Here is an 11,206-nt window from a genome sequence, read left to right on the forward strand (position 1 = left end):
CATTCCTTGCTCATGGAGAGAATCATTATTATTAAGATGGCCATACTGCCCAAAGCAATTTATAGATTCAGTGCTATTGACATCAAACCGCCAATGACATTCTTCACGTAAGTGGAAAAAGCTCTTCTAAAATTCGTATGGAACTACAAAAGAGCCCAACTAGCAAAAGCAACCCTAAGCAAAAAGAACAAAGCTAGAGTAATCATGCTACCTGACTTCAAACTATACTACAAGACTACAGTAACCAAAACAGCATGGTATCAGTACAAAATCTGATACACGGAACAATGGAACAGGTTAGATAACCCAGAAATACAACCTCACAACTACAGCCATTTGATCTTTGACAAAAGTTAACAAAAATGTGCAATGGGGAACGGACTCCCTATTCAATAAATGGTACTAGGATAACTGGCTAGCCATAAGCAGAAGATTAAAACTGGACCCCTTCCTTTCACCATATATGAAAATCAACTCAAGATGGATTAAAGGCTTAAATGTAAAACCTAAAACTATAAAAACCCTCGAAGAGAGGAAGGGAGGGAGGCAGAAAAAAAAAAAAAAACCCTAGAAGAAAACCTAGGAAACACCATTCTGGCCATTGGCCCTGTCAAAGCTTTCATGACAGAGACACCAAAGGCAACTACAACAAAAACAAAAGTTGAGAAGTGCGACCTAATTAAAGAGCTTCCGTACTGCAAAAGAAACTATCAACGAAGTAAACAGAAAACCTACAGAGTGGGAGAAAATATTTGCAAACTATGCATCTGACAAAGGTCTAATATCTAGAATCTATAAGAAACTTTAATGAACAGGCAAAAAACAACCCTTATTAAAAGGACATGAGCACACTTCCTAAAAGACATACACATGCAGCCAACAAGCATATAAAAAAAAATGCTCAACATCACTAATTATTAGAGAAATGCAAATCAAACCACAGTGAGACAGCATCTCACACCAGTCAGAATGGTAAAAAAGTAAAAAAATAACAGATACTGGCAAGTCCATGGAGAAAAAGGAATGCTTATACACCACTGGTGAGAATGTAAATTAGATCAGCCACTGTGGAAAGCAGTTTGAAGATTTCACAAACAGCTTACAATAGAACTACCATTTGACCTAGCAATCCCATTACTGGGTATACACCTAAAATATAAATCATTCTATTATAAAGACACATGCACATATATGTTAACTGCAGCACTATTCACAATAGCAAAGACACGGAATCAACCTAGAAGTCCAACAGTGGTGAACTGAATAAAGAAAACGTGGTATTAATGATCTACACCATGGAATACTACCCAGCCATAAAAAGGAATGAAATAACATCCTTTGCAGCAACACAGATGCAGCTAGAAGCCATTATCCTAAGCAAATTAACACAGAAACAGAAAATCAAATACTGCATGTTCTCAATTATAAGTGGGAGCTAAACAATGAGTACACAATGGACACTTAGAAGGGAAGAATAAGACACCAAGACCTGCCTGAGGGTAGGAGTAGGGAGGAGGGTGAGGATCGAAAAACTACCTATTGAATACTAGGCTCATTACCTGCGTGATGAAATAATCTGTACATCAAACCCCCATCACACACGATTTACCCATGTAACAAATCTGCACATGTACCCCCGAACCTAAAAGAAAAGTTAGAAAGAAAAACAAAAAGTACATGCATTCAAGTTTATGGCTTTTCAGCTTTCATGTTCACTATTCTAAAAATTAAAGTACATGTTGTACAAAAAAGTTCATTCATTCATCCATCCATATTTTATTTCAATCCTTGTTCATGTTTCCTCATATCCTGAATAAGTATTTTTTGCTACCAACATCAATTGTCAAACCAGGGTTAATCATGTACCTTGTACACCTACCTGTATATGAAATTAATCCAATGGTGTGAAGCAAGAAAGGCTCCTTCACAAACCTCCAGAAGGAGTTTTAAATGGCGCTCTAGCAGGAAATCACCAAGAGAATTAGAAAGTCTCCTCCTCCATCAGCTCTCAGCTACCTAAACTCCCCAGGGCAACTGTGTGTCCAGTCTGTTAGACAATGGCTTTTTAAAGGCATTTTTTAAACTACCTTTAAAATTCAGTATATTCCACACTAGCATTATACCCTTGAAGATGTAAATAGTAAAGTGAGCTCCATAGGTCTCTATTAGAAGAAGAATGAGATGGCTGAATAAGGAACAGATTTATTAATCTAAAAGGAGAATTCAATTTTTCTATTTATGAACACAAGTTATTAGTGTAGATTAGAAGTATTAAGATGCGGTGGGTAGTTTCGGCTGCATTTCTAGCTGGGAGGCAGCATTATCAATTCTATCCCTCAGCTCTTCAACATTTCCCCCATGCTTGGAATGGCTTTTATGGATTAGGTAGAAAAAGAACTGTTTCTCCCTTGTTTTAAGCCTTGAAATATTAATCCAGGATATACACTGTAAGCAACTCAGAATTTTTATATTCCCTTCCGTTACATGCTGAGGCCAAATTTCTTTCTGTAGAAACTTATAAAGTATATTGGAAGGCAATGGGGAAGAATGGTTTTTATATAAAAATATGCACAAACATATGAATTATACAGGAATTAAGACACTCTGTCTTAGAAACTATTTGCATCTCCAGATCCCCTCCCCACCCTCATCCAGTCTGCTCTCTGCCCTGAGAGGTGACACTTACAGACTGCACCAACGGGCTCCCTTGCCCCCCAGGGCTTCTGGCTAGATCTGGCCAAAGGGAAGGCATCATTGTTAATGTTTTATATTCCTCACTATTCTTACCAGTTTGTATTACTTACGTGACTCAGAGAACAGTAAATGTCTTATACTGTCTAGGCATAGATCTGACCTGAAATGAGCTCACAAAAGCTGAGCCCTGTGTGCTCTATAAGTATCTGTCTGTCCCAGCAGTATTCAATGAAGACCTCAACAGTGCTCATTCTCTACCGAATGCTGTTCTAAATATTTTATAAACATTTGTAATTTTCATAACTCTAGGAGGCAGATGTTATTGTCATCCCCATTTTACAGATGAAACTAAGGCACAAAGAGGTTGAGCAACTTGCCTAGGGTCACAAACTAGTAAGGGGAGGAGCCAAGATTTAGACTTCCTCAGGTTGGCTAAGGAGTCCCTGCACTTCATCACTATTAGGCTGCCAGTCACAAGGAGCAGTATCACAAACTCAAGAAGCTTTGGTTAGGACAGGTGAGTGAATGTATCAATGTTCCAATGTTAACCTTTAACATACTGCTGGCTAAGAATGATAAAACCAGGGGGCCGGGCCTGGTGGCTCACTTTGGGAGGCCAAGGCGGGTGGGTCACTTGAGGTCGGGAGTTCAAAACCAGCCTGGCCAACATGGTGAAACCCCATCTCTGCAAAAATAAAAAAAAATTACCCAGGTAGGGTGGCGCATGCCTGTAATCCCAGCTACTTTGGAGGTTGAGGCACAAGAATTGCTTGAATCCGGGAGACGGAGGCTGCAGTGAGTCAAGATGGCATCACTGCACTCTGGCCTGGGTGACAGAGTGAGACTCTGTCTTGAAAGAAAACAACAAAAAAAAATAGGGGATAAATAGATTTTAGGTAGAAAAATAACAACATAAACAAGCTCAGAATTACTCCAAGTATTTTATAAACCTCCACTGGGTATGTACCAAATACTCCTGATATCCCATGTTCTATAAACCTGCATACAAGACATACTATCAGTCTGTCTCCATTATAAAATCCACATGAAATAACAACAACAACAACTTCTCATACTCTAAAATATCATTTTATTGTCACAGCGGGACTAAAATGTGTGAAAAAACATGTCTGAAATATTTTGAAATAACATTATTAGAGCTATATTTGCAACCCTGAAAGGCCGTGCAGGTGGTGCTGTCACTCAGTTACAGAAGATTTATGGTCTAAACACAGGGAATAAGCATGTGTAATGTGCAGCTGCCACATAAGAATTTGGTCATTAACAAGCTCAATGCACCACAACAAAGAGATATTCAGTCAGCAAAGAAAAACCGTCTGCTCAAATGTCAGCACAAAAGACATCCCTAGAGATGACAACTGTACAGTTTAGTATCTACTAGTAAATAATTTTAATTCATTGTGTAAAGGCACTAGAAAATTTAATATTTAATACTAAATATGTTTTCTTGCAAGACAAAGGAAAAATGGAAACTTCGCCAGTTACTAAAAACACATACTTGTTTAATGTTAGCAATGGTACCAAACTGAAGATGGCAGTAATCTGGGGAAGCAGGAAGAAAATATGGAACATTTGCTGTGTGCAGTCACCATGCTAGGTGCTTTTTCATATTTTTAATTTTTAAAAAATTTCACATGATCTGTAGAACGGTAATGGGAGATGGGTTTGCTCCTCCCAATTTGCAGATGAGAAAACTGACCCAGAAGGTTAAATAAATGCTGCTTTTGGAGGCGGTAGTGAAGACACTTTAACTTAGGTCTTTGAACTGCTCTGAGCCTGGTGCTCCTGTCATTAGTTTACTGTTTCTCTACAAAAATCCACCTGAATCCTAGAGTCTGGCATATTTGATATTAACTGCACACATTGATTAGGCATTAATTTTACCACTATATTCACTGCACTGGAATCATCATCAATCAATACAGCGTACATACTTCATCACTAATGTTGATGGTAAAGGTGAAAAGAATGGCCAAGTGTGGTGGCTCTCGCCTGTAATCCCAACACTGTGGGAGGCCGAGGCGGGTGGATCACTTGAGGTCAGGAGTTTGAGACCAGCCTGGCCAACATGGCAAAACGTTGTCTCTACTAAAAAATATAAAAATAGCCAGGTGTGGTGGTGCACACTTGTAATCCCAGTTACTTGGGAGACTGAAACAGGAGAATCGCTTGAACCTGACAGGGGGAGATTGCAGTGAGCCAAGATCGTGCTGCTGCACTCCAGCCTGGGTAGCAGAACAACACTCCATCTCCAAATAAAAGAAAAAAAAAAGTGAAGAGAATAATATAAACATCTGTGTTCTCATCATTCTGCCAATTAAGAAATCCCCCAAAAGTGTGCCCCTCCTCAACTGCATCCCTTTCAGGATAACCACTATCCTCAATTCTGGGTTTATCATTCTCATACATTTCTCTTTATTTTTACTTCACACCAGTCTATTTCTAAGCAACATAATACTGTGCTTTTCATACATTTAAATTTTATATAAATAGCATCATGCAAAATGTATTTTATTTGTTTTGCACTCAATATCATGTTTATGAATTTCATTCATGTTGACATCTTTAGCTCTATTTCATTCATTTCTCACAGTATTTAAATTTTTTATCCTAAGAGCTATGTTTTAAGATGTTTTATGTTTCCATGAGTCTGGCCTCATGCAATGATTAACTCCAAAAGCGTTCCGAACAATCTACCCAGAACAGAGCTGAAAGATAAAAATGTTAGTACACAGTCAGGTTTTTTAGTTACAGGAGAGCTACTCCTCTGGCCCTCAGAACCCAACACCTACTGACTCAACAATCCCACTTCTAAGAATCTCGCTAAATCCTAGCTCAAGCTGCTAAAGGTGTGTATGTATGTTCACTGCAGCACTGTTTAGAAGAGTAAAAATATCCATAAATGGCATGGCTAAGGAAAAATTATGGTATATCCCTACTATGCAACACAGTGCAAATATGCAAATGAATGAGATACAGCTATACATACTGTGGTGGTTTTAAAATATGTCTATAAATTCTTTGATAAGCCTCCCTTCAAAAAGTGAAGCCTCATTCCACTTCTCTTGTGGGTGCACCTAACCAGACTCTCTTCTGAGCACAGGGCAGAATGAAATGATGCTATATGACTTCTGAGGCTAGTTCATAATAAGGATGGCTCCCTCCCAGCTCCCTTTAAAGTCCACTCCCTTTTGCGGAAGCCTGGCATGATGCTGTGAAGACACTCAGGCAGCCCTATAGGGAACCTCATATGGAGAACTGACTGTCTGCCAATAGCCAGCCATGTGAGCAAGTCACACTGGAAGAAAATTCTCTATCCCCAATTAAGCCTTCATGACTGCAACCTCAGATCTGACCCCAGCTAAGCTACCTCTAAACTCCTGACACATAGGAACCATGAGATAATAAGTACAGTTTTAAACCACTTAGTTCTGGGGTTCTGCTATGTATCGATAGATAACCAATAATGTACTAACACAAAAAAATCAGTAATTCATAGTTGAGTCAAAAAAGCAAGTTGCACAATATTATGTGTATGCCTCTTTTGTACAGTCACACCAGCTACCAGTGATTATTTCTAGGGAGGTATTGGGAAGACAAAGGGAGGGAGGAAGAGGATACTTATTTTTTATACACTTTTGCATTACTTAAAACATTAAGTGCATGCATTATTAACTCCTACAATTTTTAGAAGGCTATCAAGATTTAAAAAAAAAAAAGTTTCAAACGAATTCAGATTTTTTTTTTAAGTCACCTCCTGTAAAAGAAAAGAACAAAACGACTTTTTCATGTTAGACACATTGCTAACAAGTTCTATTATGTGGTTTCCTAGATGACTGCTGATTAAAAGCAGCAAATTGAGAGAGGAGTGGGCTATTAGAGGGAGGCATAATGCCAATACAAAGACACAACAGTTGAGTCTGTCACCAAAAAGGAGACAAAAGCTAATATAAGCCATCTGAAGCCACTCAAGTGTAGGAACAAAGACCTCTACGTATTTATAAAGAAACCTCTAAGGATGCAACTGTCTCACAAGACTATGATTCCAAAAACAGTATTTATAATAAAGCAGTGAATACTTTATCATGTATTTATAAAGCAGTGAATACTTTCTCAAGTATTCCATATACTTTATAGAAGTACACTTACTGCCATTTTACAGATTTGAAAATAAACTCAGGGCCAGGCACAGTGCCACATGCCTGTAACCCCAACACTTGGGGAGGCTGAGGCAGGCGGATCACTTGAGGCCAGGAGGTTCAAGACCAGCCTGGCCAACATGGCAAAACCTCATCTCTACTAAAAAAGATAAAAATTAGCCAGGTGTGGTGGCACACACCTGTAGCCCCAGCTAATTGGGATCCTCAGGCGGGAGAATCGCTTGAACCCAAGAGGCAGAGGCTGCAGTGAGCAAAGATCGCACCAGTGCACTCCAGCCTGGGCAACAGAGCAAGACCCTGTCTCAAAAAAAAAAAAAAAAAAAAAAGAAGCTCGGGAAGTGAGGGGAGTCAAGGAATAGAAGACCCTGAGTTCCGTTCCAAGAGTTCAAATTTGATTTATATAGATAAGCCTATTTATCTGACACTGAAAAGGGAGATAGTCAAAGCTTGTAGATAGGGGTTCTCAAGCCACTACAGCCAGAATGAATGTTCCCTCCAGACCACCCAATGCTGTACTGATTGCATGCTCACTGAGCAAGTTTTTCAGAAGCACATTCTTGGTCAAAGACAAAAATATGTTTTTATTTGGTGTTTCCACGAAACACTAGAGGCAGAAAATCTGCTTATTGAAAATACAGAAGTGAGAATGAAGAATATCCTAATTTGTATCCATTGCTATTCTCAAAATGATAGCATATGTGTCTACTATCTGTCAATCAAATACTTGTGATCTCCAAGCAGCAACCAGGCATATCAGAAACAGAGGCTTTTGCACCAACCAGTCTGAGATTAAATTGTGGCATAGTCATCTTTCTGTGTAGCTCTTTCTTCATCTCTAAAATACCTAAAATAACACTTAACTCATATGGTTATTGTATGGAATGTAATAACAAGGATGAAACACCCTGAACAACAATGCTTGACAACAGCATTATGCTCAACAGATGGTTACCACTGTTAAGACCACCAGCAATATCACTGTACAACAAGTTGTGTACAAATAATAAAGGTGGTTGGCTTACACCTTCTCTTGAGCACAGACCCATTTCCTTCCCCCTCACCACTGTTCATGTTGTGTCCTCCAATGATATTGATAAAAAGCACTGTCTGTTTTTCATTTGTCCATCTGTCAATGCCACATCCACTCAGACCTAGTTCAAGCACTATTTCCTCCAAGATTTTTTTTTTTTTTTTTGAGGCAAGGTCTTACTCTCTTGCCCAGGCTAGAAGTGCAGTGGCATGGTTGCAGCTCACTGTAGACTCAACCTCCCAGGCTCAGGTGATCCTCCCACTTCACCCAACTAAGAAACTGAGGCTACAGTCATGCGCCCCCCCACACCCAGCTAATTTTTGTATTTTTTGAGGAGACGGGGGTTCCCCATGTTGTGCAGGCTAGTCTTAACTCCTGGAGTCAAGCAATCTGCCTCCCACAGTGCTGGAATCACAGGCATAAGCCATTGTGCCCAGCCCTCAAGATTTTCCTAATTGAAAGTAAGCTCTCCCTCTTCTGAGTGCTCACTTATGTTATCTGCACCTTTATTACTGTAGTTAGCATACTGGTCTTTTATTATAGTTATTTTTGTTCTTATTAACTTTCCAATTAAATAAGCACCTAATGGTGATATTTATGTCATATCTCTGTAGCTCCCTCAGTACCTTGCACACTGCCCAACACATAGAAGGTACCAAATGAACGAACATTTGTTGAGTGGCTATAATGAAATATCAGAGGCTTAGGTAACAGGATTTTCTCTAAATATCACAAGGAAGGTCAGCTGGATTTTTGCAGCTTTGCTTTTGAGTCTAAATAACCATAGTATCCTATGAGAACTCTTGACTTTGCCATTCCTGACCACTGTGTTTAAATCATTCTTAACAATAATAACAGTTACCACATCCATAGCACTTATGTGCCAGGCACTGTTCTGAATGTTTTACCTACGTTAACTCATTTAATGCTCACAACAACTTTAGGAAGCAGTAATAGAAGGGAGCTGCTTTTACCTCCGTATCACAATTCATTTCCCTCTATATAATCTTTTTTTTTTTAAGAGATGGAATCTTGCTCTGTCTCCCAGCCTGGAGTAGATGTGGGTCCTCAAGAAAAACTGCTTTGAGCTAACTAGTAGACTTACAAAGTGTTCATCATAAAAGATTTTAAAAACAAAACAAATAGCTTAAAACCGTTGAGTGGAAAGTAATCTAAGAGCAATTTCTTCACAATAATGTTCCCTGCTTAAAGAGGTTGTTATGTAAGTTTTAGCTATTGCAAAGAAGTCAGAAAAATTATCTTTGACTTCAAAAAGTTTACAACCAAATAAGGTATGCAAAGATCTTTGGTGTCCCTTTGTTGCTGCTGTTTAACGATGAAAGCAAATTTACTTATTAGAATACAAAGATACAGATTGAATAAACTCATGGCTTAAAGTTTTTAAAGTTGTTTCCCGCCCCACTATTTATTGACCAAAATCCACAACTGGCCATTCAGTTGATAAAAAGTTTTGTGTCTGGGTATATATATCAGTTATTTGATGTTCTATAGTTGGGATGTTGCCAAACCAAATTGAAGTTTTCTAACTATAAATGTTATCACTGTCTATTGCAGGAGCGAACTCTGAGATTAAGTTACAGGGTTTTTTGTTTTGCGGTTTTTTTTTTTTGTTTGTTTTGTTTTTGCTGTGTCTCTTTTTCACAATCTAGTCTGTGGCTGGAACGCACTATACATATCTTTATCCTCCCTATCTAGCTAGTTTACTGACAAACACTGTTGTTCAAATACAGTTGGCTTTTGTTTAGTTTCTTAAACAATACATGCCTTTTAATATCAAATGGCACCATGCAATCCTACCACACTTAAATGAACTCAATCAGTCTTCTGTCTTGACTTGTTCCTTGAGCTTTTTGTTGACTGAATTTCACAAAAGAGGACCCAGGTCTCTGCTGAAGTAGTACATGCCCAAGAACTATGAGGAACAGGGGGAGAAGGCAGAAGTGGAAGAGAAGGCAGAAGTGGGAGAGAAGAAACAGGGAGGGTATAAATCGTTTTTTTGTTTTGTTTTGTTTTTTGGAGACGGAGTCTTGCTCTGTCGCCCAGGCTGTAGTGCAATGGCACAATCTCAGCTCACTGCAACAGTGAGGGTATAAATTCTACGGAAATAGCTGGGTGCAGTGGCTCACGTCTGTAATCCCAGCACTTTGGGAGGCTGAGGCGGGTGGATCACGAGGTCAGGAGTTCGAGACCAGCCTGGCCAATATGGTGAAATCCCGTCTCTACGAAAAAATACAAAAATTAGCCAGGCGTGGTGATGCGTACCTGTCGTCCCAGCTACTTGGGAGACTGAGGCAGGAGAATCGCTAGAACCCAAGAGGCAGAGGTTGCAGTGAGCTGAGATTGTGCCACTGCACTCCAGCCTCGGGAACACAGTGAGACTCTGTTTCAATAAAAAAATTAAAAAATATTCTACAGAAATAGAATTCAAATGTAAACATTCTGCCAGTTCATTTAGGAAGACAAAAAATATTTACTCTGAGATTCAGAAAAGAATACACATATCTTATAAAAATTATCACAATACTTCTCTGGCAAGACACACTTTCTCAACAAGGATATAAACTTGGTGGGAGAAAAAAATGAGATGCTGATAAAAAAAAAATGTGATTTAACCAGGCCATGCATGGAGTCTAGAGAGGTCTGATTGTCCCTTCCTCACCCTTTCTGGGAGTGTAAGTCTATCATTACTTACTATTAGCTAAGAAAAAAAAAAAAAAAGAGTACGTTAATATAAAAGGTTTCTCGTAGTTTAGGATGTTGATATTTCAGATCTAACTTCAATTTTTTATCCTGAATACTTTATTACATGTTACTACTGTAATATAATCTTAACCTATATTCTTCACAATTCAAAAAAAGTCATTTTATTTTATTTTTTTGAGATTGAGTCTCACTGTCACCCAGGCTGGAGTGCAGTGGCACAATCTCAGCTCACTGCAACCTCCACCTCCCTGGTTCAAGAAATTCTCCCTGCCTCAGCCTCCCAAGTAGCTGGGATTACAGTTGCCTACCACCACACCCAGCTAAGTTTTTTGTATTTTTTTAGTAAAGACCGGGTTTTGCCATGTTGGCCAGGCTGGTCTCAAACTTCTGACCCCAGGTGATCCACCCAGCTTGGCCTCCCAAAGTGCTGGGATTACAGATGTAAGCCAGTGTGCCCAGCCAATACTTATTTTTATTGTCTAAAAATTTTCTTTTTTTAGCATGAAATGCAATACCAGGCAGAACCATAATGGCTTTAGCCAGGATGGTCTCGATCTCCTGACCTCGTGATCCGCCC

The 11,206-nt window shown here is 39.1% G+C and overlaps 1 protein-coding gene across 2 annotated transcripts in view; it reads right to left on the reverse strand.

The window, feature by feature from the left end:
* The window catches only part of TMEM123 (transmembrane protein 123), a 59,049-nt gene that overhangs the window by 19,364 nt on the left and 28,479 nt on the right, over positions 1-11,206 (reverse strand). The gene's annotated exons all lie outside the window — the stretch shown is intronic.

Source organism: Colobus angolensis, unplaced genomic scaffold, assembly GCF_000951035.1.
Source record: "Colobus angolensis palliatus isolate OR3802 unplaced genomic scaffold, Cang.pa_1.0 Scaffold7, whole genome shotgun sequence".
NCBI classification, from domain to species: domain Eukaryota; kingdom Metazoa; phylum Chordata; class Mammalia; order Primates; family Cercopithecidae; genus Colobus; species Colobus angolensis.